General features: G+C 48.6%; 2 protein-coding genes across 2 annotated transcripts in view; one reads left to right on the top strand and one right to left on the bottom strand.

The window, feature by feature from the left end:
* LPIN3 (lipin 3) overlaps positions 1–13184 on the bottom strand; it is a 47608-nt gene extending 34424 nt beyond the window's left edge. The window contains exon 1 of the mRNA XM_044986695.1: positions 13004–13184. The gene's annotated coding sequence lies outside the window, so the exon portion shown is untranslated. The remainder of the gene's footprint in view (positions 1–13003) is intronic.
* Positions 13185–14011: 827 nt separating this feature from the next.
* ZHX3 (zinc fingers and homeoboxes 3) overlaps positions 14012–26112 on the top strand; it is a 64942-nt gene continuing 52841 nt past the window's right edge. The window contains exon 1 of the mRNA XM_044986687.1: positions 14012–14135. The gene's annotated coding sequence lies outside the window, so the exon portion shown is untranslated. The remainder of the gene's footprint in view (positions 14136–26112) is intronic.

Here is a 26112-nt window from a genome sequence, read left to right on the forward strand (position 1 = left end):
CTGTTTGGTCACTGGCCTGCTGAGTGACCTTGGGCATATCATTGCATCTCTTTGGGCCTCAGTATCCTCATCTGTATAAGGGGAATTAGGAATCTGACCTCTTTTGTAAAGCGCTTGGACATCTCCTGATGAAAGGTGCTATATAAGAGCTAGGTACTAGGATTTTATGATCTATGCCATATAGAGTCCTGAATGAAACACCTAAGATTAGAGTTGAATTTAACAGTCTGTTCATTTCTGGGTACATATACTGGACCCATCGGCATGGTATCTGAGTGCTGCTGCATTTGAATGAACCCAAACAAAGTGTAATTCAAGGGTGGAGAAACCACATGAACTCAAACCCGCTAAGTGACTTGTCAATAAAACCTATGTGACGGAAACCCAGCGAGATTTGTCCAGCCCTGCCTGAGTTCTGACACTCTGGGGCTATAACCCGGGTCTCACCACAAGGTGGTGATCTTTCATCTCTTTCTGTCTCTGTCCGTTCATCATCTTCATGTACGCTGCACAATTCAGACTAAAATTCTGCCCACAGCAGATACGTGCATCTTCCAGCACAGTCCTTAGGAGATGCACAAGCACATCACAGAGCAGATGCTGGCCCTATCCTAAGTAACATCTTCCCATCTCATGACTGGTTGTATATACAGAGGTGCTGGAACACAGGGTGCTGCCGCACACCTGGCTTGAAGTGATTTCCATTATATACAGGGTCTACAGCTTAGTTAAAAATGACTCTCAGCACCCCACTATAAAAATTGTTCCAGCACCCCCGTCTATACAGCAACCGAAGTTTTCTATTAATGGCAGCTTGGGCCTTTTACAGAGCCCCCAATAAAAAATTCTAATGATCAATATCATATCACTATGGCACCATTAACATCTGCAGTGCTCTGACAGAGACCTGGTCCCTGTGTGAAAGGGTTTGATTATCCTACTTCCTATAAGTTAATGGCAAAGCCCCTCTTGTTTTCAATGAGAGCAGTGAGGGGCCCTAAATGAGAGAGACATAAGCAGACAGATGCAGATCCTCAGAGGTATTTAGGTGCCTAGCTCCCCCTGAAAGCAATGGGAGCCAGGTGCCTAAATGCCTTTGGCCATGCAGCACAGGTGGTAGCAGACAGCTCCAGACATGAGCAGCAGCAGTGGAAAGCTAAGCAAAAGAAGGCGGTTTAACAAGACGTAGCATTTATGGATCTCAACCTGCTTTAAGTATCGAGATCCTCATGTGCCAGATGGAGAAACTGAGGCATGGGTCAGTTAAGTGATTTGCCCAAAGTCACACAGGGAGTGCTAGCAGGGATGGGGTTAGAAGCCAGGTCTGCTGGTTCCCAATTGGGTGCCCTTTCCACTGACCCTGCCCTGTTTTTAAGGAGAGATTTGATGGGGGAAGGGAGGGATTTGGCTCAGGGTAGAGGGAGGATGTTCCAGGTACAGGGGGCACCACAGAAAAGGCATGAAGCTGACAGCCGGGGAAAGAGACAAGGAGACTAGCAAGAGAAGAGTAGCTGGGTTGGTCAAGGTATGAGAGCTGAGTTCTGGTGGGGCAGAGCACTGAAGGGGAGTCTAGTAGCTGGATCCTGATGGAGGAAGAGCCCGAAAGGCCGTGAAAGGATCACAGATGGGAGCTGAGCAGGGTGGGTAGTGGCTGGAGAAGCAGCATTAGGGATAGCCCTGAGGGGGGCACAGATCAGAAACAGGGGAGGAGGAAGCAAGAGTCAAGATGAGAGAGAAACAAGGAAACCAACACACAGGCAGGATATTGCACTTTGCACATGAGGAAATTGTCTTGCAAAATAGCCAGGGTGGTGTTTGTATATTTACCAGGATTAATAACAGGGGCCCAACTGTCTGCACCCCTGTGAGCTGCCACAGGCTGAGGTAGCAGATAGCCCATGGGGCTGATGAGCACAGAGAGATTCTGAGCTGAAATCACAGGCATGGCAGTGCTACGAGTGAGGTCTGGGGAGGCTGACAGGCCGGCATGCTGCCTCTCAGTTCAGGCACCTTTCTGGGACAGATCAAGTGCATTGTATGCAGTTTATTTGGTGTGAGCCTCTCACATGAGTCCTTATAAACAGAGCTCCTGTCTCCTCCACGTGGATATTAAAGATCCCTGGCCCTTTTTGTAATGGGAGGAGGCTAGTGTGGTCTGCAATTTCCCCTTTCATCTGTTGTGCTGTGTGATGTACAATAGATACAGCACTGGGCTGGGACTCAGGAGACCTTTGGGCAAGCCACTGCACCGCTCTGTGCCTCAGTGAACCCATCTGTGAAAGGGGGATAATGCTACTGACCTCCCTTGTAAAGCACTTTGAGGTCTACTGATGAACAGTGCTAAATAAAATCTCAGCAGTGTGAATGATAGGGAGGGGCTTGGCTACAATGATCATGATAGGCAGTATACAGGCAGTCCCGTGTGTGTGTACCGCACCTAGCACAACGGGGTCCTGGTCCATGACTTGAGCTCCTAGTTGCCTCATCAGGCCACCTTAAAGAATCTCTCCCCCAGTCTGGGCTGTACCTCCTGCAAACACCTGTATCGAAGAGACAGATGTAATAAGCAGGGTTTGCAATAGAAAAATACAGATATTTCTGTACAAATTAAGGCATAATCCGAGTGACGTAGCTCTCCATATAATGGCAAGGGTGCGACAACAGCACGCCCAGGCAGCTGATTTACTTGGCTCGCCGCCTCTTCGCTGACAACTCACCTAGACAGGCATTTATTGTCCAATAACGCACACCCTGTCCAGCAACACAATAAACATCGGACGTCAGCAAGCCCATCAGCATGTCAGTAAGAAAACAAAGCTTGTCTCAGCTCACCTGACCTTCCCCACCCCCCGTCTCTCGGGAAACGTTCAGGCTGCTTTTTGCTGAGCAGGATTTGAATGAATGTTTGAAAATGTGGGGCACAGCTTTAAAGGAAAGGTGGATTGTTTATCGCATATTCTCTTGCCAGTCTACCAACTGGATTTGCTGCCATGCATCATTTCCAGATCCAGAGCTGGATACTTTGCCGCTGTCCCAGAACCACACACTACGGGTAGCTAAGATGATAGTCTAGTCACTCCAGTGCAGAGAAAAGAGATCTGAATGAACTGCACAAGGGAATATTTTACTCCCAGAGACCTGAGTCCACAGGTGGCTTTTTCTGAACAAAGCACCCAAAAGACCACTCTCTACATAGCAAGGCTGGATGAATCCACATGCTCGAGAGATGCAGAGGTCATGGCAATCAGTTATACCCCAGCCATGTGCGGTTAGGGATAGAACCCATAACCCACCCTCTCCAAACACAGAGCTCCACCCCTTGAACTAAAAGAGAAGCTGTTAATTATCAGTAACTATTATTGGGTTCTTATCTTCTAGCTATTAGGGGCAGGCGCATGCATACACCTTAGTCAGTACATTCTAGTGTATTTTGGACCGCATGAACGCCTTCCTAAACTATTTAAACACCACTCACTGAATTCCCTGCGAAAGCCGTTAAAAGCAGCTCCCAGCTGAGAGCAGAGCAGCGCAGCACTCCTGCTGCTTGGGCTAGCAAAGTGCGGGGGAGAGTCACGTAGCAGACTTGCTGGCCTCAGACCACAACGGTCCTGCTCGGAGCCTGGCCTGTGGTAAATTGCAGGATGTGTATGAGAACCGTTCAAAACACTCGGCCGTTTCAGTTCACAGGGGTCCGTCTGTGCACACATCCTTTGACTTGGCCTATGTGAGCCTGTAGCCCCCCTAACGCTCAGCGTCCAAGGCACTCAAAACAAACTCAAGAGGAAACCCAGGTGAACTCCTCTAGTTTCTTGACACACCATAGTAGTTTAAGGGAAAACAGTACCCATGCCCAGCTCTGCGAAAACTAGGGCTGGGTCTGCTCAAGAGCTCACAAATCTTTACAGACAGCTAGCCTGTGTGCTGCTAGCCCGTGTGCTGCTAGCCTGATGCAGAGCAGACTCCTGTTGAAATCCAGGGGGGCTACGCTTGGGAGTAAGAGAAGCAGGGTCTGGCCTGCCGTCTGCAATGAAACCTGACTGCAAATCATCGATTTGAATGACCTTAATGCACTCGGCCACTGGGCGAGCTATAGCGCGCAGCCCCCGCCCCGGACTGGCAGACACAGCGCCCCTTCGCCTTTCAGAAAGACTGGTCCGTATCCTTCTGTTTCCATGCTGATATTGCTGGTCTTGTGGGTGAATCATTGGGGAAAGTGTTAGTGACTCCTGGCTGTCGTCCTGCAGCCCTGCACTTCCATATTTGACCGAGCGGGTGCCGCTTGCAACAAAGGCCGAGCTTGTAAGGACAAATCATGGACGTGACACCGTAAGGGGTCCAGGCCCCCTCAGTTCCTACGGCTGGCCACGGGAGCAAGGGGTGCTCAACACCTTGCATGCGAGAGTCCCACAGAGGGGAGCAACTCCAGCACTGCTGTTGCTTTGCCTTTCTAGAGCGCATTTCATCCAAGTGCCTGCCAGTGCATTAAAGCCCAGCAGCAACCCGTGGGAGGGAGTTAGCACCCTGGACACGACGGTGACAGGTGTGTTAGAGATACAGAGATAGAGGCCGTTATAACCAATTTACAAATGGGCAAACCAAAGCTTGGAGCAGCCAAGTAACATGTCCAAGCCAGCGAGGGAGAGAACTCCCGAGTCGAACAGCTGCTCGAGCCACTAGACCATACTGCCTCCTTGCTTGCATCCTGCTTGAGCTGCTAGCCCATATTCCTGAGGAGCAAAGGATCCTCTGGTGCATACAGCAGAGACCTATGCACACACTGTGGAAAAGCCCAGGCAGGGATTCACAGGAGGCATTTAAAGAATAAACAAGCGTCTCCTTCCTTCCTGCAGTTATTTAACGATTTACTGAAGAGAGATGGCATTACCCATGCTCAGCGAATGTGAAGAATCTGCTCCGCTGTTTAGGCACTGAGCAGAGCTCCCGCATGTTGCATTCTCTCCTGATTCAACCATTAAACAGCATTTTTTTTAACAGTGAGTGTAATTAACTATTGGGACAATTTACCAACTACTCCTGAGGGCATTCTGTGCCAAAAAAATAAAAATTCTGTGCACAAAATTTTAAAATTCTGCAAATTTTATTTGTCAAATAAATGTGCCGACTCCAGCATGACATTGGAGAGCACAGGCCACGGGCTGCGCAGAGGTGGAAGCTCACTGTGCAGTTCCCCACCAGGACAGGGACTCGGCGGTGAGGCTGCACCCAACCCTGACATGGTACAAGGACTGGGCCTGCCCCACCAACACCCCAGGGCCCCTCCCTCCATGCCAGGCGCACCAGGCGTGGGCAGGCAGGCTCAGCATGGAAGGATTCAAGTGCGGAGGGTCTTAGTGTGGAGGGATCCAGGTGCGGGTTGAGAGGGTTTTGTGTGGGGCAATCTGGGTGTGGGCGGCTCAGTGGGGGATCCAGGTGGGGGGGGGGAATCTGAATGCAATGCACAGGGGCTTGTTGGGGGGTTCTGGGTGCAATGGTAATGGGACTCTGCAGGGGGGTCCAGGTGAAAGTGGTTGAGGCTCAGTGGGGGGGGTGTCTGGGTGTGGGGGGATCAGTGGGGTGGGGATCCATGTGCAGCTGGTTGGGGGTCAGTGGGGTGGGGATCCAGGAGTGGGAGGCTTATCAGGGTGGTCCAGATGCAGGCGGAGTGGGGCCTATTGGGGTGGGAGGGTGTTCTGGGTTGGGGTGGGGGCGAGGCTTGCTGGGAGGATCATCTGAGTATGAGGAGGTCTGGATGCACAGGGGTAGGGTGGATGGGGGAGCAGCTCCTTGTAAAATGATCCCTCTCCCTGCAGCTGCGGAGTGATGGGTGCAGGAAGCAGGAGAAGGGGGAAGTTTGCAGAGCTTCCTACAGCTGAGGGAAAAAACTGAGGGTGGGTCTGACACGGCCCTGGATGCCATGCAGGGGAAAATGAAGTCCCATCCCCCACTGCCCAGCCGGGACTAGCAGCTGAGCCAGGTGCATGGTAGGAGCCACCAGACAGGTCTTCTCCAGTCCTGCCCCCTGCCCCACAGTGATTTACCTCTCTGCCGGCTGCCCTGGGCACCTGAAACATACTGCTGGGCAGGGTCGTATAACCATTCTTGTGGCTTCCCTTTGCTTCCACATCAGAAAGTCATTTTTCTGCGGAGAAGCAAAGAAATCTGCAGGGGACATAAATTCTGCACAGGCGCAGTGGCACAGAATTCCCCCAGGAGTAACTAAGTCTTGTGGTGGACTCTCCATCACCGGCAATTTTAAAAATCAAGACTGAATGTTTTACTAAAAGATCTGCTCTAGTCCAAACAGGAATTATTGTGGGACAGTTCCAGGGCCTGTGTTTTAGAAGAGGTCAGACCACATGATCACAGTGGTTGCTACGGGCCTTAGACTCAATTAACACCGATTTGCATGTAGGCACAGGCGCTGACTTTCCAGTGTGCCAGGGTGTGCTCAACCCCAGATCCCACCCCCACTCCACCCCTTCCCCCAAGTCCCTACACCCACCTCACCTCTTTCCGCCCCTGCCCCACCCCACCTCTTCTCAACCCATTCTGCCCCCTCCCCCTCCCTCCTCCTCCTCACCCCCAGAGCCTCCTGCACGTCACGAAACAGCTGTTCTGCTGCGGGTGGGAGGCGCTGGGAGGGACGGGGAGGTGCTGCTCGGCGAGCCACTGGCGAGTGGGAAGCACCCATGGAGTTGGCACCTATGCATGTAGGAAGAGGCAAATTTTCATATGCATTTTGAGACCCAGCATGGTACAAGTGCTGTTCAGTTTCCAGGACATCCCTAGCCGTAAGAGTCTCTCTGGTTTTCTTTCCCTAGGAGAACGCTGCACAGTGGCAAAGCAGAAGAGCATGCCGGGCCCTGGCTTGTACGGGGTGGGCGTGCTGAGTTGGGTGGAGCAGCAGAATGAAAGGATACATTGTGCCTGGGATAGGCACGCTGTGGTCTGAGTAACAGCCAAGCAAGGAACAGTGATATAATCAGGGTGGTAGAATAGTGAGACTGTGGCATGCTATGCTCTGGGGAGTGGCAGGGTGGGGCACAGTGCAGCATGACTATGGTGAAATGAGGCAGTGCACGGTGCTGTGTGTGGCAGGGTGGCAGCCTGGCACACTGTGTGATGGGTACAGACTGGCAGAGCAAGGCAGTAGGCTGATGTGCTCTCCGCCAGGCTGGATCTAAAGGAGTAACAATAAAAGAGAACCAATAACAATTTGCAGCACTGTGTTGTGTCCTGGCAAACTTCCCCTAGCCGGCGCGCCAGGCCCTGTGCCCTGCCGAGTTCACGGACTGCGTGGACACTGTAGCATTTACTACATGCTGGAGCAGCCAGGGAAGCTCAGTCTGCTTGACTGTGGGGGAGCTGAAAACGAGAAGCCCTCACCATCCACTGACAGCCGCTCTACCCTGCTGCTTTATGGAGCACTCAGCACAGACCGTCCAGTGTGCAGGTCGCCTGTGACATAGAACCACACTGCTGTAGCACCTCCCATCTAGCAATCCCAAAGCACTTAATAAATACGAATGAATTAAGCCTCTCAACACCCCTGCAAGGTAGAGAAGCCCTGATATCCCCATTTTCCAGAAGAGGCACCTCTCTGTGCCAACTGTCTCTGGGGCACAACGAGGTGAAGTGACTTGACTAAGGTCCCATGGCAAATTGGTGGCAGAGTCAGGAACAGAACCCAGGACTCCTGACTGCCAGTCTCCTGCTGTAGTCACTTGCTTACTTGTGCTCATTTAGTCACTTACGCTCTGTGCTACAAAGTAGCCATGAGGTTAATGCAAAGAGAAAGTGAAAAATTATTTAATTAATAACTAATTACCAGTATTGTTGTCGAGGTGCTGGTCGCAGCTCCAGAGTGAAGGTTGAATTGAGTTTGGCACCTAAGAGGGATTCAGTCTCTCATCAAGATTCTGCCTCTCACTGATGAGCCTGAAGAGCAGAGATGAGCTGCTCAAGTCTGTGAGTGAGGGCAGGGACCTCACTTCATTTGCTCTCATTCTGCCTCCCAAACTCAAGAGAGGGAGAGTGATGCAACCAAGCTGTTTAAAAGAAGTTCTGTTTCCCCCTCCCCTTCCACAACAGCTGCTGCATTAAGATGTCAGGAGAGGCCTTACGATGAACCCCTTGGATGTTTCAGAGGTGGAGGGTGGTCTCAGCCTCGCCTCCTCTCTGCTCCCCCTTAAATTATCCTCTGCTGTTTCCCTGGGATTGTCCTGACTGTTTGAGCCTGGCTTTGAGCTGCCCATCAGACCCACTTGTGACATTTCCCCTCTGAAGACCTGTCACTGCACATGATGAGGAGCCTCTGTTGTCACTGGCGAGGCTCACACGCTGAACCAGCCTGTATGAACTGGTAGGGACTTCCGGTCCAGAAGCAGGGAATAGGTATATGGCAAGAAAAGATGGCCCGGAGGAACTGTGGGAAGGCACTGAAGGGCTAGCAGGCTAGAAACAGATGCAGCAATAAACGAAGTCTGTAGATTCTGCAGAGGGTTGTTTTGACAGCAAGATGCTTTCTTAAGGAGCCCATGGTCCCACTTGGCCAACGCCAGCAAACAGGGCTGAGCTGTACATTCAGAACCCAAATAATTGCTAAATGAGCACAAGGAGACTCTGGGTTTTTTTTTTCTTTCCAGACAAAAGTTCTTTCACCTGGTGAGCTGTTGCCACTGTTCCGTAATGCTGGAAAATACCCCTCCCCCACTGCTCCTCCAAACTCATTAAAAACAAACCCAGAGCAACATGGTTTGTCTACAGCCAAATGGCCTGCGCAGGGTGTGCTGAGCTGGCTTGGAACAGAGAGCAAAGAAAGATCTGATCTAGGGGGTTCAGCTGAATCTTGCTTGGTGCAAAACACGGAGAAAGACTCAGGCTAGTGAACGATACAGAGCACTGTGAGTGCACCTATCATTTTGCAGAAATATATGGCGACGTGGCTCCTGCCAGGAGGAGGTTACATTCAAGCTCGGATGAAAATGAAGGCCTGAGTCGGTGCCTAGAAAGGCTTGTGAAAGGAGTGTGTTTTAAAGAGGGCTCTGAAAAAGTGTGTGTGGGGGGGGGCTGTATTGGGAGTGGAGGGCTGGTTCAGATGGCACGGGGTGGGGGGAAGGGTTAGGATAGGAGACAAAGCTGAAACTGAGAGAAAGGGAACCCTGAGAAGTGAAGATAAGGGGGCCTGACTGTCCACTGCTTTAGCTCCTCGTGTCATCATTTACCCTTGTCCAAAGGGGGCGTAAAACAATCCAAACCAAATTCTTCGCTCACGGACACCAGGGGTAGTAACATTTGCCCTCCACGGTGCAAGGTGTAAATGCTGACAGTGAAGAATTTGGCCAAAGTTGCATAAAAGTCTTGCATTGATTCACCAGCTACCCTGGCAATCCATTGCAAGCTCCTGACTGCCTTTGAAATGAGACTGGCAAGGTAGGTAGACCTACAGTCAGACACCCTAGTTGTGGCACGGTGTGGCTTGTGGGCATGCACTACCCTGGCTCTGCAGATTTGTTTTTGTAAATGGCCAAGCTGCTGAAATATCTACAAAGAATCCTGATCCCAGAAGTGCTCCGCCTGCTGGATTCTGGTATATTTCAGTGCCGCTCTGCTCGCTACACAAAGAGTCGGGAGCTGCCGGCTCTCCAGGAGTCCCCATCTACGGGAGTCCTTTTCATTTAACTCTGTTGTGGTTCTTCTCTGCGGGGGAAGTAGCAACATAAGAGCAGCCAGGATGGAGCAGTCCAGTTATCGGTTTAGTGGAGTGTCCTTTCTCTGTCAGTGATCAGTACCAGATGCCTTAGAGAAAGGTGCAAGAAACTGTGAAGTGGTAAATATGGAATGGCCTGTCCACAGGAGAAGCCCCTTCTGCTAGAGGTTGACTTAGATCCCTGCCAAACTTGTGTTGTCGTTCCTTTCAATCCTGGAACTGTGGATGTTTTCTTTATCCGTATAAACTGTCCAAACTTCCCATAGACAACAGTGGTGCAGGATTCTACCCTTAACTAGCAAGGTTTACTGTATGAGTTTGTCTGGGCACAGCGATTGATTTGTGAGGTCCTAGAAGTGGTGTCCACACAAAGGTCTCATAGTCACAGACCAAGGTAGGTAGCGCAGTAGAGGTGTAACTTTAGCAAACAAAAACACAAACCGTAGAACATCTACTCCATAGCAGGAAAACACAGGGTGGAAAACAGAGCCAGGGACAGATAGTTTAGAAGGGCTGGGGGGCTTTCCCTTCTTTGGCCCACCTCTAGCTAAATTGATGATCTGATGTGTAATAGAGGTCAGAGCTGACCTCCATCTACCAGGCACATTTCAGGAAAGGCTGCTGGTGAGTGAGCCAGAGGGCTGGATTAGCCTCACTGCTGTGGCTGCTGCTTCCGCATTGCTGCTGTCTGAAGTGAGGGGAAAGAAAACACAGCAGCAGTCGGCTCCATGTAAGTGACACCCTCCCCCCGCTCTGTGGCCAGTCACAGGGAATCCCCAGCCAGAGTAGGAGGGTTTGGATGTGAAAGGGATTTCCCAAGCACTTTATCAAGGGGCTCCCTCCTAGAAGAGATAAGCAGGCATTTAAAACCACAGAGACAGGCAGCGGGGAAGCCTGGCAAAGCACTGTGTTTCCTGTCTCTCCTCAGCTGGCTTCGCAGGGGCTCTGATTTCCTTCAGTGGATCAACAAAGAGTTCCAGAGGCTTTTGAAAGAGGTGATTCAGCACATACTGAGAGGGAGGAAAGAAAGAATGTGCTCAGCGTTGTAAAATTCCCATGCAGTGAAAGTGAAACCAACCAGAGCACAGGTAATTTGTTGAAAGGTGGTTGTAATTTCTGAAGGCTTGTTATGCCATGACCTTCAGTCATATACTTTGGATCAGCAAAACCACTGGGGTTAGCACAGCAGGGGGTTTATTACTATTATTTATTTTCTATTCCTGGGAAAGGTCAAGTCAGACTGGAATAGTGAGAGGGGGAGAAGGATCTGCCAAGGAAATACACATTTAAGAGATGTGCAAATAAAATGGGATCCAGTATTGCAGGGGTCGGCAACCTTTCAGAAGTGGTGAGCTGAGTCTTCATTTACTCACTCTGATTTAAGGTTTTGCGTGCCAGTGATATATTTTCACGTTTTTAGGTCTCTTTCTATAAGTCTATCATATATAACTAAACTATTGTTGTATGTAAAGTAAATAAGGTTTTTAAAATGTTTAAGAAGCTTCATTTAAAATTAAACTAAAATGCAGAGCCCCCCAGACCGGTGGCCAGGACCCAGGCAGTGTGAGTGCCACTGAAAATCAGCTTACGTGCCGCTTTTGGCACATGTGCCATAGGTTGCCTACCCCTGAGCTAAAGAGATGTTGTTAAAGTAAAAGCCTTTTAAAATGTTACATTTCAGATGCTTTCATTGGTTTGCCTTTTTTCCCCTTGTATCTTTAATAAAGGGTTAAAAGGATGTTGAATGGTGTGTTTGCCAGGGTGGTAAAGCAGGCTGAGGTCTACTGTATGTTAATGCCTTTAACTCCTTGGGCCCATTTATTCCATCTGGACTGCACTGAGCGTCCTCGCTGCACACAGAGCAGCTTGCTAGAGGCCTGTTCCTGCAAAGTTACTTTTGTGCAAAACTTTACTCATATGGGTAGTCACTAATCAGTCCCATTCAAGCCAATGAGGCTACTCTTATAAGTAAAGTTACCCAGGGCTTGGCTACACTTACAAATTTGCAGCGCTGCAGCAGGGTGTGAAAACACACCCTCTGCAGCGCTGCAAATTGCGGCGCTACAAAGCGCCAGTGTAGTCAAAGCCACAGCGCTGTCCGTTATTCCCCACAGGGAGGTGGAGTACGGACAGCGCTGGGAGAGCTTTCTCCCAGCGCTGGCGCTTTGACTACACTTAGCGCTTCAAAGCGCAGCGCTTTGAAATGCAAGTGTAGCCAAAGCCACAGATACACCGTTATGGCATCTAGGAGCCCCAGGCCTGGGCCAGGACCCATTGTGCTAGGGTGAAACCCTAGTCCTACTGAAATTAATGAGAATTTTGCCATTGCCTTCAATGGGGCTGGAATTCATCCTAAAGCCTGAACCCTGCAGTGGGGTCTGCACAGGTAGACACCTGTCCTTGTGGAGACCTGTCAACTCCCCTTGGGCTTTGCATGAGGTCAGGGGATCACCCACACAGATCTGAGTGCAGGCTCAGGTTCTACAATTATTTCAAAAGCAGTAGGGTGCACACAGCATTGTACAGGCAGTGAAGAGCTAATATAGTTCTCATCTTGGAGTTTTTACAGATTCAGGATTCTCTCCTATAGGTGATCTGTGCTTGGCCCTCCCAGTGACTGAGCTGTTAACAAATGTATATTTAAAAATAAAATAGGAAAGAAGCAAGGGTTAAAATTTTCTCCCACTCCAGAACAAGGATTAAAAAACAGTAACAGTTGGATGTGGAGCTAGAAACCAACAAAAAGTGGGAATTAGATGTGGAATCAAATATAATTTTAAGCCAGTATTGTAACCCTTTCCCCATTCCCCTGTGTCTGTAAACTGTCCTGGTTGGTGCCTGACCCTGCTTCACTGAGGCCAATGCTATCGATTTCAAGGGAAGCAGGATCAGCACTTAAGGTGCTCTGCTTTTCAGGACAGGGACTTGCATTTTTATATTTCTGTTAACCACCTGCACATGTTAGGGTGCTATATAAATAAACTCTCCACCTGTATAGTCAGGTATATGCTAAACAGATAGATCCTGCTAGAAAGCCACCCTGAAATGGAACAGCATATGTGCAGAAAGTCCATTGGTATAATTTTTGTTTGAGACACACCCACATACATGAAGCAAGGTATGTTATTTTGGTCTGAAGTGGGGTAGGGCTTATGGTAGGGTGCCAAATAAAAGATATTCAGTAGTTAAAAGCATGGTATATTGTTCTAGTGAGTTAGTAGCATTTCAGGATGGAAGGGATCACAAGAGGCCCGAAGTGTGCATACACTTATGCATGTAAGGAACTTTACTCACTCTTATAGTCTGATAGCAGGACTGCTCATGTGGGTGTTTGCAGGATCAGGCCATTAGCTGTGTGGGTCTTAAGTTCAAGTCCATAGGTAACCAGCAGGCTGTAGAGTTCATCCTGGTGATTTGCAGAACATACTTCGAGAACCAAACAGTTGGGTGGATGGGGGGGAGGAGGGTCCATGAGAAGATTTTAGTCTTACAAAGCAGACCACTGCTCCAGCCTGCAGAGGGTTATGCCCAGGCATACCATTACACCTGTGCAGCATCCCACTGCCCTGGGCCCAGCTGCAACTCTCGGCAGCATCAGGACCCTATTCTTCACTGGGGTTCTTATACCGCCCCCATCCTGGGGATGGCTAAGTGTTCACATTCGCTCTATGCCGCCAGGGCCTTTCTGTGGGGATTGGGCCCTGCTGTACTTTTTGGAGCCGTGCCGGCATTAGGGCCAAGTCCTTCACCTTACACAAGACGTCCCAATGAAGTCAAGGGCCCCACTCCACCCCCAGCAGGGCACGAGGCTGCGGAGCAAGAACTGGCCCTGGGCATTGCTCATTGCCGTCTGCCATCACAGCGGCGCATGCAGGGGCAGTGCCTGCGGGGCGCTGCAGGGAGCAGGGGTCACCCCACGCCCTGTGGGGCACTGGCTCTCTGCCGTGGCACTGCGCTGCCAAGCCTGGGGGGAGTGGGAGCGATGGCGAGGGCAGTGGAGGGGGGAAGGAGAAGGGCAAGGGGTGGGGGTGGGGAGGGAACAGACGGGGGGAGCCACGTGAGAAAAGGCAGCGACCTAAGGACTATGCCCCGACGCCACGGGAGTTGCGCATGCGCCCCAGGCAGGACCGACTCCGATTCGATTACGTCACCCCTTACCACCGAATGTTACTCATTCTCGCTGATCCTCGTGTGTGTTGCGCCCGCCCGCCCCGCGCTCCTCCGCCCGCCCGAGTAGCCCCCTCCTCCGTGCATATTGATGTTGCTGGGCCCGCCCCCTATCCTCCCCCCACTTAGACTGGTGCTGGAGCGTCCGGCCGGCAGCCCCGCTGGGTGTCCCGTCCGCCCCCGCCCGCCTCGCGGGCACAGCCCGGGCCTCCGCCGCTGCCACACGCACCGAGCCAGCCGGGCAGGGGAGCCGCCGGAGGTGAGTCCCGAGCGGCTCGGCTCGGCCCGTCCGCGCTGGGGCGGGGACACCGGGGCTCTCCTTGTTCCTGCTCCCCCCATCCATCCCACCCCATCCCGCTGCCCTCCTTCCCGGCTCCTGCCCCCTGATCCACCCCATCCCGCTGCCCTCCTTCCCGGCTCCTGCCCCCCGATCCACCCCATCCCGCTGCCCTCCTTCCCGGCTCCTGCCCCCCGATCCACCCCATCCCGCTGCCCTCCTTCCCGGCTCCTGCCCCCCGATCCACCCCATCCCGCTGCCCTCCTTCCCCGATCCACCCCATCCCACTGCCCTCCTCCCCGGCTCCTGCACCCCCCGATCCAACCTCCCTCCCTGCTCCTGCTCCCAGATCCATCCCATCCCCTTGCCCCCCAGCCTTCTACCCTCCCTCACGGCTCTTCCTCCCCCGACTCCTGCCCCCATTCCCTGGCTATTGCCTCCGTCACACCCCCACCCCAGCTCCTGCCCCCTGACCCATCCCATCTCTCAACTGCGCCCCCCCCCCATCACCTGGCTTGGGGACTGTCCTGTCCGTTCTGCGCCTGCTTTTTGCCCCCCCCCCATCCGTTTGAGGACTCGAGTCCCCGTCCCCCCAGCTGACCATCCGCTGGCTACTCCCCTCTTTGCCACCAACCGTCTTGCTTCCCTGCCTTTGCTCGCTCCCTCCCTTTTCTTTCACTCTCCTTTCAGTAGGAGTTCTCACCCTCGGTGGAGAGCCCCGGGCTCTTGGGGGAAGGGATCACCCTGGGGGAGAGGGAGGGAAGGGTGCAGAGATGATCTCCTGGGGCTGCCCAGGCACCTCCCTGCTGCTGTGTTCTAGCTCCCAGCTGGTGATGGTGAAAGTGCGGGGGTGGAGAGGAATAAAAGAGGCGTTGGATGTTTACAAACAAGTGTGTATTGGCTTGACATTGGCAGGCGATTTGCATGGCTGAGGCCCAAGAAGGGGGTCGGAGTTGTATGCTGGCATATATGTGTGTGTGTGTTGGGGAGAGGAGTGTGCAGCACGATACTGGTAAGGATGGGTACAGGGCTGGCACAGGGGTGTAGTGGGCTGTGGCATATGCATGCCCCTGGCACATATATCCATGCAGTGTTCTCCCTCCACCCCTGCCTGTCTCAGCCTAGCATCAGTCCAGAAAATCAGTTTTGTAAACTGGTGCTGGCTTTAATCAGATCACAGACTGGCATTTTCATTTAGTCAGTTAACAAAATACATCCACGGTACTTCTACCTTAGCCCTTCCCAGCACTCTGCGCAGCTAAGTTGTTTTGAGGTTGTGTTTTTTCCATATCAGTTTGTGTCTATTTCTGGATTGCTTCAAGACCTACAAATAGAACCAGGTCTGGGGAGCAAATTATAGCATGGCCATTCCTGATCTGGTCATGGCCTGGTTCCAGTTTGTAGCATGGATGGGGTTTATTGAGGTGTAGGCTCTTCGATGCTGCTGTGATATCACTGTCACACTGACATTAGTGCAATTAGCCTTGGAACACCTCTGTGTGAGAGAGAGGTTATCCCTCTTTTACAGGTAGGAAAACTGAGGTGTTGAGTCAGATTTTCAAAAGGTACTTTGGTGTCTAAAGATACAAGCAGGCTTCTAGCGAGATTTGCAGAAGCACATAACTCCCTTACAAATCAATCTTTAGATATTAAATACCTTTAGAAATCTGGCCTCAAGTAACTTGCCCCTGGTGACAAGAAATCTGTGGCAGAGACAGGAATAGAAGAACCCAGATCTTCCCTGCTGAGCCCTAACCACAGGACCATTTCTTTCTTTCTTGGCATGTTGTTCCCTAGCCAATCTAATCCCCTGGATTGTTAGGTTAAAGTCCTGTCTGTGCTACCAACTGGAGCCAACTCAGTATTGGGTCCTCTCAGTTTGTAGTGTAGCCAGGTGTCTAGTAAGGTGCTGGAGGCTTCAAAGCCTTCTCACTCCAGGCATCTGGCTGTAGAGGATACTGGGCATCCAATGCAGTTGAGTAAATCAGGTCTGGATCCTGGATGGAAAGTGTGTAGGGTTGGGGTCTTGCATCACTTTCATGTGGCTGGTTAACATTTCTGAGAAGTGACTGCACAGATTTACACCTGCCTTTTCAAAAACACTCCGCAGCTCTGAGCATGAGAGGGGCTGGTTTGTAGTTTGCTTTAAGTTTTTCCAACAAGCTCTTTATAGTGAGGTTTTCCATTTCTAATCCCAGCTGGAAAAGACATCTGTGTTTTAGCTCCTCTCTCTCATTTCTGCCACTGCAGGATTATTCCAGTAGAACAGGGTTGTTAGAACACCAAGTAAACTTTCTCTCTGACCACCTCCTATTTCCACACAATCCCCAACCAAAGATCATAGTGTCCTAAGAAACTTTGACGGGCTATTCTCCATGGATATAAAGGAGCCAAAAGTTTACCTCACTAGCTGGAACATTTTACTCTCAATTACCGTAATTTGTTTTTAAAAAGACATGGAGGAGGAAAAATTAAGAGCCACCACAGACAAAAGCAAAGGAATTAAAGATAACACTGTATTTACCATAGAAGAGAACTGCAATTTAATAACTATATTAACTAGGTTGGATCTGACACATGGATATATTGTGCAACATTTGATATGTAGCTCAGGAGGGGAAGGCAGAAAGTTTGTCTGTTCTAAATGCATGTTGTGCCCCTTAGTTTATCATTATACTACTATAGTGACACCCCTGCTGCCTTGGAATCACGATCTACCTCTGCGGGTAGGAGCAAAGTGGGTGTTGCTTTTGCATTTTTGTTTCAGCACAGTTTACGGAAAATGTTGCGAAAATAAATCAACATGTACCTCTCCAGTTCTTAGCTTCATCTGCACAGGACACACAGTTTCCAAACTGGAGGCCAGATCCCCAGAGGTCATGAACACCCTGTAACTGCTGCTATATTCAATGAGTGCTATGGATGTCCACTTTATCTGGGGATCAGGCTATTATTTCCCATTCCAATACAAATGGGACAGTAGATGCTTGCTTTAAAGTTTAGATGCAGCCTGGTGGATATAGAAAAACAGCAATGCAGAGCCTGTGGAACTTATGCAGACAGCGGGCAGGAGATGGAATAGTGTTTCCCATCTTACTGTCATTTTTTAGCTGTTCATAATCATACATGCAAACATGTTTTTATGGTGGGTTTTTTTTTGGGGGGGGGAGACACTCAATTTCTTCCAGCATTTCACCCAGCCCCTTTCCCCACTACCCCCATCTTTAGGATCTGATTTTGCAACCCTTACACATGTGAAATATCAATTATTCATGAGAATAAGGGTTGCAGGAGCAGGACCTTAGTATGTCTAACATCTTCCGCCTCGTTCTCCACAGTGTGCCAGCATGGGCTGCTTGGGCTAGCAGTAGCCTAAGGGCTGGTGGCTGGGCCTCCTCCAGCTTCCCCTGCTGGTCTGACAGAGCTTTCCTTTGGCCTGGTGTAAGGCCTGCCATATATTCCTTTGCCAGGCTGAGGGGCCGTCTGGGTGGGTATTTTAGGAAAAATGCCTTTTTTTTGTTAAATGAAGAAAGTCCTTCACCTTCATTTTGTTATTTAGAACTTGTGCCCAATTATAAAATCTCAAGTACAAACTGATACAGTGAATTCATTCTAGTAATTGGACATAAAAATCATTTGATGTACCTCAATTATATGTTCGGAAGGCGGTGACTTGAGAGGGGCTAGTGATGACAAAATGAGAGTAAAGCTACAGTGGCTTGTTTGTCACCAGTTCCTCAAGGTGTAATTATAGTTTTGGTTTGTTTTCATCTAGCATATATTATACACACACACACACACCCACCCCACCTTGGCTTCTGTGCTCTCCTCTCTGCTTTGAGCTCCATATTGTCTGTTGATCTCCCTCCTTAAATGTATTCCTGGTCACCTGACTTGCTGCCTTCCTCCCTATTATCCACCAAAATTCTTAAGTTTCATTTTAGAAACTGTTTACATTTCTCAAAGTACCTTTTGATGTACGTATTATACTTTCCCAATGTCTCTCAATTGCCTCCTTGTTGAACAACAACATCATCCCACAAGCTACATATAGGCCTTTTATATATTTTAGCATTTGCTTGAAAGCACTCGATAGAGTTAAGGTTGCAAATGTTTCCACTATTGCTTCATCCATGCTTGCACTCATAACTTCCCGAAAAAAGTTTCATCCATGGGGATGAAATTTTTCCATGTTTGAGCTCTCTGCAAAGATGAATGTTTTGGGGAAAAACTTGGGGAAAAGCCTTCCAGCTACCTTTGAATAGAGTGGGTGGGGGGGAGGGTGTTAAGAAGTTGTAGCCCTGTCCAAACATATATGATTACATCAGAGATGGCTGAAGTTTAACTGCTGGAACTTGGCATATAAATAGTCCTTAATATAGAGCAGTGTCTAAGGGAGGATAGTTTTGATTTAAGTAATGAGCATTTGAAAAGTCACTGAGACTAGAGGGCAGAAGTCACTTAAAGGGGGCTTGCTTTTCAGTTGAAGGAGGCAGCTCTGACTGGGAAATAAGTACATCCCTCATCTCTCTCAGCCCTTTTCTTACTGGTTGAGGAATACTCAGGTCAGTCCCCGATTGACTTGCTCCCTTAGATACAGGGGCTCAGTTTGCTCCCAGCTGATTTCAAAGTGTGTGAGAATCAGTGTTCTGTTAGGGACACCCAGGGTCACGTTAGAGACAGCCACATACATATTCTGCTCTGTAACACTTTAAGACCAATAGAAATACTTCCAAGAAACTTTTAAAATCCTCTCTAGTAGAAAGTGCTTTGAACAAAACAATCCTCTGTTTGCAATCCCAACATTGTGTTAATGCTTGAATGGGAAACTGACTCCGTAGCATTTTCTCCTGCTGTTTTCCTTATCAAGCATATTGTTTGCTGGTATGCACAATATATAAATGCTAATAATTTTTATATCAAATATACAGCACGAGCAATGCCAGGGAATTGCTAATGCTATAGGAAGGAACCTCAAGTCTCATTACAGGCTTTTTATTTAAATTGGATAACCTTAAAGTTGCCTGAATATAGTATTTTTGCATTTGTTTATAGTACAAAGAAGCAATTGAAATGTGGGTCTGTAACTTGATCCAGAATTGCGTAAGGTTCTTATGAACCATTATGATGGAACTGCAGCCTCATAATTCAGAGGTTTTAAAATAATTTTTAAGGCTGTTGCCAGCTTCCCCCCTCTCCCTTCTGAGGAGGTAATTGGTCATCGTTGCTCCAGCTGTGAAGTGTTTAGTTTTTAGGGTTGAGTGGCACCATCCACACAGTTTGAAAGGGACTAGCACTTTGCTCTAAATGTAATTTTTTTTGAATGCATGATTGTGATATCACTTCTGTGAATTAACAAGAGTAGGAAAAAATCCCACATATAAATCAGAAGGTTTTTTCTGCTGGATTTGCACTATGTTGGTCTCTTATCTGTGTATGTGTACATATGCATGCATATAAGCAATACCTGCAAAAGGTCTACTGGGCCCTAAAAGGCTCCTGTGCTCACTAGTGGTCTGCAGCAAAGCCTACTCACCACAGGTGCATTCCCTCATGGTTGGGTATAGCAGCTCTCCTCCGCCGGTACCCACTGCAGACAGCCACTCTGGCCTTGCAGTAGTCTGTGGCTTCCTGTCACCTGGACCTCCAGCCAGGTCACTTTTAGCCCTATCCCTTTTAACAAAAACAATAGCCTGGCAGCACTGCACCAGAGCCTCAGCCCAACTTTGGCCTTTATGGGCCTTCCAACCAGTGGCTCTGGTGTCTTCACACCCCTACATTAGGTGGGCCATCAGGGGAACCCGAACCTGTGTTCTACTCTGGGGTCCAGCCAGGGACCCTGTAAGGTATGTTCATTCAGACCCTCTGCTGTGCTGCACTGCTTCCTACCAGGGCTTGTACAGCAAACCTGTCTGCCAGGCTCTTCCCAGGCTGATATTTCTGCAGGTCTCAAAACAAACAGGAGCCAAACTAGTTATGAGGAACAAAAGGTCCTGCATCAGGCCTACTTGCCCAAGGGAGAGTCTGACATCTGGGAGGCTCTCAATTAGGCACTTCCTTCCAGCAGCCCCACCCATACCTTCCTTCATAGGGCTAACTCAAGAGGTCTGCTCTCTGTCCCACTCAGTCACCACAATGAGCTAGGCATTTCCTCTTTTAGCTCCTCCCTCCAGGCTTAATACCTTGCACAGGTGCAATGAGGTGGGGCTGATTGGGGCCACAGGCTCTCATTAACCCCTTCTTGGTCACTGTGGGGTCTGTATACCTCATCACATGTTCCAGTCTCTCATGGTGCTGAGCTCTCTTATATGCTGAATGCCCTTGATTGATTGCAGTCTCTGGGAAGTGAGGTTGTCCAGTGCTTTGGAGGATTGAGCTCCAGGGGCATTGGCTATTGGACAGTCCCAGTTTTTTTCAGTAGTTCTAGGAAGAGCCCTATCTAAGCATACTAAGAGCTAAGCTAATGTTACTAAAACCAAATCGTTGACTTACACAATTACACACTGCAAACTAGAAACCTTATAGACAACCTGTCTTGTGTTCCCAGTTCTCTCCCCATTTTTCATATACTCCCGACTTTTATTCATTTTGGTGAAGATAATAATAACACCTATCTAAGGCTGTGGGTGCCCTCAGAGAGTTCACAACACAGTACATAAGATTCTAGCAGCATGAAAGGAACCATGAGAACATAAGAATGGCCATACTGGGTCAGACCAAAGGTCCATTTAGCCCAGTATCCTGTCTTCCACCAGTGGCCAATGCCAGGTGCCCCAGAGGGAATAAACAGAACAGATAATTATCAAGTGATCCGTTCCCTGGCCCCCATTTCCAACTTCTAGCAAACAGAAGCTAGTGACACCATTGCAACGGGAACTCAGCCAGCCAGGCACCTACAGAGCCTCTCCACCCCTTCACAGTTTGGGGAAGCATACCCTCAGCCTTCTCCAAAAACCCTCTAACCAGAAGTCTTTAGGGCTGCACATTGCAACTGATTTGATGTTTCGCCCTTATCCAGCCGAAACCCTACACAAATCAAACCTTTTCTGTGTAATCCAAGTGTTACAGGAGGTCAGTTCAATTTCTGTTATTGTATTTGTATGGCAGTAGCACCTAGGAGTGACAGTCATGGACCAGGACCCTGTTGTACTACCTGCTGTACAAACAAGAGCAAAAAGACTAGCCCTGTCCCCAAAGCTTACCATCAAACTATACAATTAGACAGCGGCTGGATACAGACGGTGGAGAGAGGGAATGGGGATGTGCAAGGAAACAGTGAGACAGTATTGGCCAGAATGGTGGGCCTTGGTCTCCACACCAGCAGCCAAACCTTTGTCAAGTTTTTTGTAGGCATTACATCAAAGGAGAGTTTAAAGCAGGATATTGAGATACCTCTATGGATATTTATTAGAAGCTCCTCCGCAGTGTGAAGGACGGCCTGGGCGAAAGCATGCTGTGCTTGTTTGAAAAGTGAACAAGTGGACAACATAGGCTTGCTCGTGGAGGGATGCAAAGAGAGGCATGGTGTGGTCATGATGACAGGACAGGAACATGGTCTTTGCCGCAGCGTTCTGAATGGATTTCAGTGGGGCAAAGTTGCAATTAGGGTATAAGTCATTTTCCTGATTACAAGCTGATTGTTTCGAACAGCATCCTACACATACTCCAAATATCAGGTAGCCGTGTTAGTCTGGACCTGTAAAAGCAGCAAAGAGTCCTGTGGCACCTTATAGACTAACAAACGTATTGGAGCATGAGCTTTTGTGGGTGAGTACCCACTTCGTCGGATGCATGTAGTGGAAATTTCCAGAGACAGGTATAAATATGTAAGCAACAATCAGGCTAGAAATGGAGAATTTGGAGAAATACTCCAAATGCTGCTGCAAATGAACAAAGTGAGAGAGAGAGAGAGAGAGAGAGAGTGTGTGTGTGTGTGTATGCGCATCAGTTGCTTTCTTTTCATGTTGCCTCTTTAGATGCAGTATGATGTATTGCAATGGGAGCAGGAGGCCAATTCGTAGTAGTCTTTGAGAGACATACATTTCTAAGACATTCTTATTTTAAAATAAATGAACTGCCTGGTTAACACCCAAATGGATTGACTGTTTTTGTGTGTGAAAGCAACATTTAAACAAATGGCCCTATGAAGTTAATTCTGCTCTCTTGATTTTTTTTTGGTAAAGAATCAGTCAGCATCTAAGTTTCTGTGAAGAGGGCTTTGAACCTCTTGTCAGTTTAAATTTTGACAAACAAGGATGTTCAAACTGGACAAACAGCATTTAAGGTTTAGGTTTTTGTTGCTTGGTCTAGTGGCTAGACTTCCTTCGCAAATTCCATTCAGCATAAGAGTATTGGTAGGGGTCTCCAGAGTGCTCCACTAATCATTTTTGCAGCATATTTTGAGTATTAAACTAATTATAAACAATACATCTTGGACACTCTTTCATGTAGTTGTATTTAATGAGCTGAGGTCTTGGTCCAGTGTGTAAGAGTAAGTTCTCAAATCCTCTGCTCACACCTTGTACTGATGCAGAGCCCCATTCCCTCAATACCAAGGACCTCCCATGCTGAGCCAATTGCTGGGCTCAGGGACTATCTGTTGTTAAGAGCAAATGGGCCATTTGTGCCTTGTCTGGTGTTATTTAAACAGCCATTTACTTGCCATCAGTGCAGTAAACTAGTGTAGTTGGTTCCCATCATTATCTTTCTACCACCTTACCTAGTCTTTTGAATACGTGTACTTGATACCTTTAATGATCTTGGAGATGTTGCTAACAATTCAGATGTGTGTCAATAAAGCCTCTTGGAACAGTTTTTCCATGACCATTGGCAAGGTGAGTTTGTTCCTTCTTCACATTAGCGTTAATTTGATTTTAAGCACGTTTCTAATTGTATGAGTATTCGTGTGGAATCGTCCCCCTGAAGCACGTGCCTTATGTAGTTATACTGTTTTAATCAGGACATAAATCTAGGATCCCCTTTTGAAATTTTCCCCTTTTTGAAATTATTTCCAAGTAGGAAAATGCTAGTCTAGGCTGTTTTGTTAATCTGAGGTAGATCTGTTTAAAACAACCTCAGTCACATTGATACAGAAGGAACAGTCATCTGAGCTGGAAGCAGTGTAAGGAAATGCACGTGAACAATTCATCAAGACCAAAATCCACTTGTTACAATGCTCTACCTCCCCCCTCTTCCATGGAAATGTAACAGAGGCTTTAAATATCAGGCTGCTCTCAGTGCTAAGGGTATTTAGCATTGTAATGTTTCTCTAAAAGCAGGAAGGAGGGAATTCAGCCTAATGTGGTAACTGCCACAAATTTGGAGGGGTCTTTGCTTTAATGCTCTTCTTTGTTTCATTGTGAGCTAAAATTCTTTACTGACACTTCACCATTCTGTTTTTCTGATCTGTCACTGATATGAAACAGGTACTATGTTTAGAAGTGTTTGCCCTGCTTCGTATAAACCTCACACATGCTGTTCCTGTGTAGAAATCAGAATGAATCAACCTGCAGTTTTTAATAGTAACACTGACTCATTTCGTATTCACAGCTAGTATGGAAAACAAAATTACCTTGTGTGCATCTATGCCACCTTGAGCTGCCATCTAAGCAGAGGGCAGGTCTGGCTGCTATTCGTGTGGGAGAATTCTTAGGAAAACCTACATGCAGTGGGAAGTATTCAGGATTCAGTGGCATTCTTCCTTTTGAGTCAGTGCTGACTCAGATGTCCCAGCACAGTGAGAGGACTCACTGTATTGCTCCTGGAAGTGCTGTCATTTGGCTGCGATGTAAAATGAGGGCCATGACTACTTGAAGCTAATTGGTTCCGCATCACTGTTTAAAGTAGGGCTGTTATCCCCACAATCTTCAGCAGGTTCCAATTTTTGCAATTGTATTTTGCCTGACAAAAACATCCATGGGCACTGCAGAGGGAAGAGGTATTCTTTACCTCCCCAGTTAAGACTGCTGTGGGGTGCGCTGTTGAACAGCTGCTTTTCACTGGTAGGGAAGTTATGTATATGCATGGTGGATATTCTAGGCCCCAATCCTGCAAAGATGTAAATTTGTGTATCGCTTTATGTATGAGAGTGAAGTCAGTAGAACTACTCGCTTTATGGTGAGTTAGTTAGGAGTAACTAGTCTTAGCACACGGAGCTAGTCTTAAGCCCCTGGAAGTTATAGTGCCAGATCCACCTTGATTTATTTAAAAACCATGTTCTGGGGTCCTCAGTGCATCTTGTCTGATCTTGATTTATTAGACTGTACGGTCCAGGAGGCAGAGACCTCTGCCTTTTTGTTGAACTGTACCAGGCTTGAGTGTCAATGCTTCACAGACGCTAATGCCCATCTAGACCCCATGTGTGATTCAGAGCTTGCCCTGGTAGTTTTGTTCCTGAATTCCACACAGATATTTTCTGTGGAATGGATGGGAACTGACGCTCAAGGAGCTACTGTTCTCTCTGCTCAGGGGGTGCTGACAATTGAGACAAGCTTAAACTTCTGCTTAATGAATGAGCTAAGAGAACCTGATTAGTATGGTGGGGTCTCAGGTAGGACTTGGTTTTGCACAGGGGTAAGGCTATTAGTTTACCTAGTTCTTTTGTTCAGAACATTTTTGTACCCTAATGGTAAGGAGTGACCTAAACTTAATGACTGTGCTAACAAATGACAGGTCTGCAGATGCAAACTGGTTAGATAACTTCAGCGGGGGGAAGATTCTAAAGCTCTGTCACGGGGTTTACTTCAAATTTATGCCTCCCCATGTTAGCTTGTGTTCTCTAGAAAGAACTGTTAAAAGGGAATGGTGAAAAGTTTTCAAGTCTCCTGTTTGATTGTCCTTGGAATTGGAGAATTTTTGAAGTTGGATGTCTGTTTAAAACTGGTGGAGGAAGGGGGTTAGAATTGGCCATTAGTTTTGTGGGGTCTACCAAGTGGTAAATTGATCTTGCAGAGCAAGCACGAAAAATCTGCTGTATGCTTAGGGCATGTCTTTATTAACAATGTTAAAGCGCTGCCGTGGCAGCACTTTAACATGGCTGCGTAGTTGCTGCACTAGCTCTGGGAGCTATCAAACAAACAAACAAAAAAAACCACAACCCACCTCCATGAGGGGAGTAGCTACCAGCACTGTAGCACTGTCTACACTCCTATGTTACAGCGCTGAAACTTGCAGCGCTCGGTGGGGGGGGGGGGAGGTTCACGCCCCTGAGCGAGAAAGTTGCAGTGCTGTAAAGTGGCAGTATAGACAAGGTCTTAGGCTGTGGCTACACTTAGCACTTCAAAGCGCTGCCGTGGTAGCGCTGCCGCGGCAGCGCTTTGAAGCGCTAAGTGTAGTCAAAGCGCCAGCGCTGGGAGAGAGCTGTCCCAGCGCTGTCCGTACTCCACCTCCCTGTGGGGAATAACGGACAGCGCTGGGAGCGCGGCTCCCAGCGCTGGGGCTTTGACCACACTGGCGCTTTGCAGCGCCGCAATTTGCAGCGCTGGAGAGGGTGTGTTTTCACACCCTGCTGCAGCACTGCAAATTTGTAAGTGTAGCCAAGCCCTTAGAAAGCTGTTGTCAGCAAGGCTGGTATATAGACACCTGCTTAGGCAAGGTAAAGCAATGGTCTCCAAACTTTTTTGATTGCGCACCCCTATCAGTAGAAAATTGAGCATGCACCCCCTGCCGTGCCAAAGCAAAAAAAAGACCTAAAAAACCCCCACGCTCCTTCTGCCATGCACCCCCAAGGATCCTCTTGCGCACCCCACTTTGGAGACCACTGAGGTAAAGCACACTAACTATTAATTGTTTGTGCAATATTGAAGCTTGTGTGTCAATACGTTCTTTGCCTTATGTTCTTCCCACTTTGTGGGATATCTCCTGCATTACTCTTAACAACTCTTAGCTGACAGTGTCTTGAGCAAAATAAACTCTGGGTACTGCCGGTGATGGCACTGTGGGTTGTATTGTCCCTCTGCTC

This window comes from Mauremys mutica, chromosome 13 (genome assembly GCF_020497125.1).
Source record: "Mauremys mutica isolate MM-2020 ecotype Southern chromosome 13, ASM2049712v1, whole genome shotgun sequence".
In the NCBI taxonomy this organism is placed as follows: Eukaryota; Metazoa; Chordata; order Testudines; family Geoemydidae; genus Mauremys; species Mauremys mutica.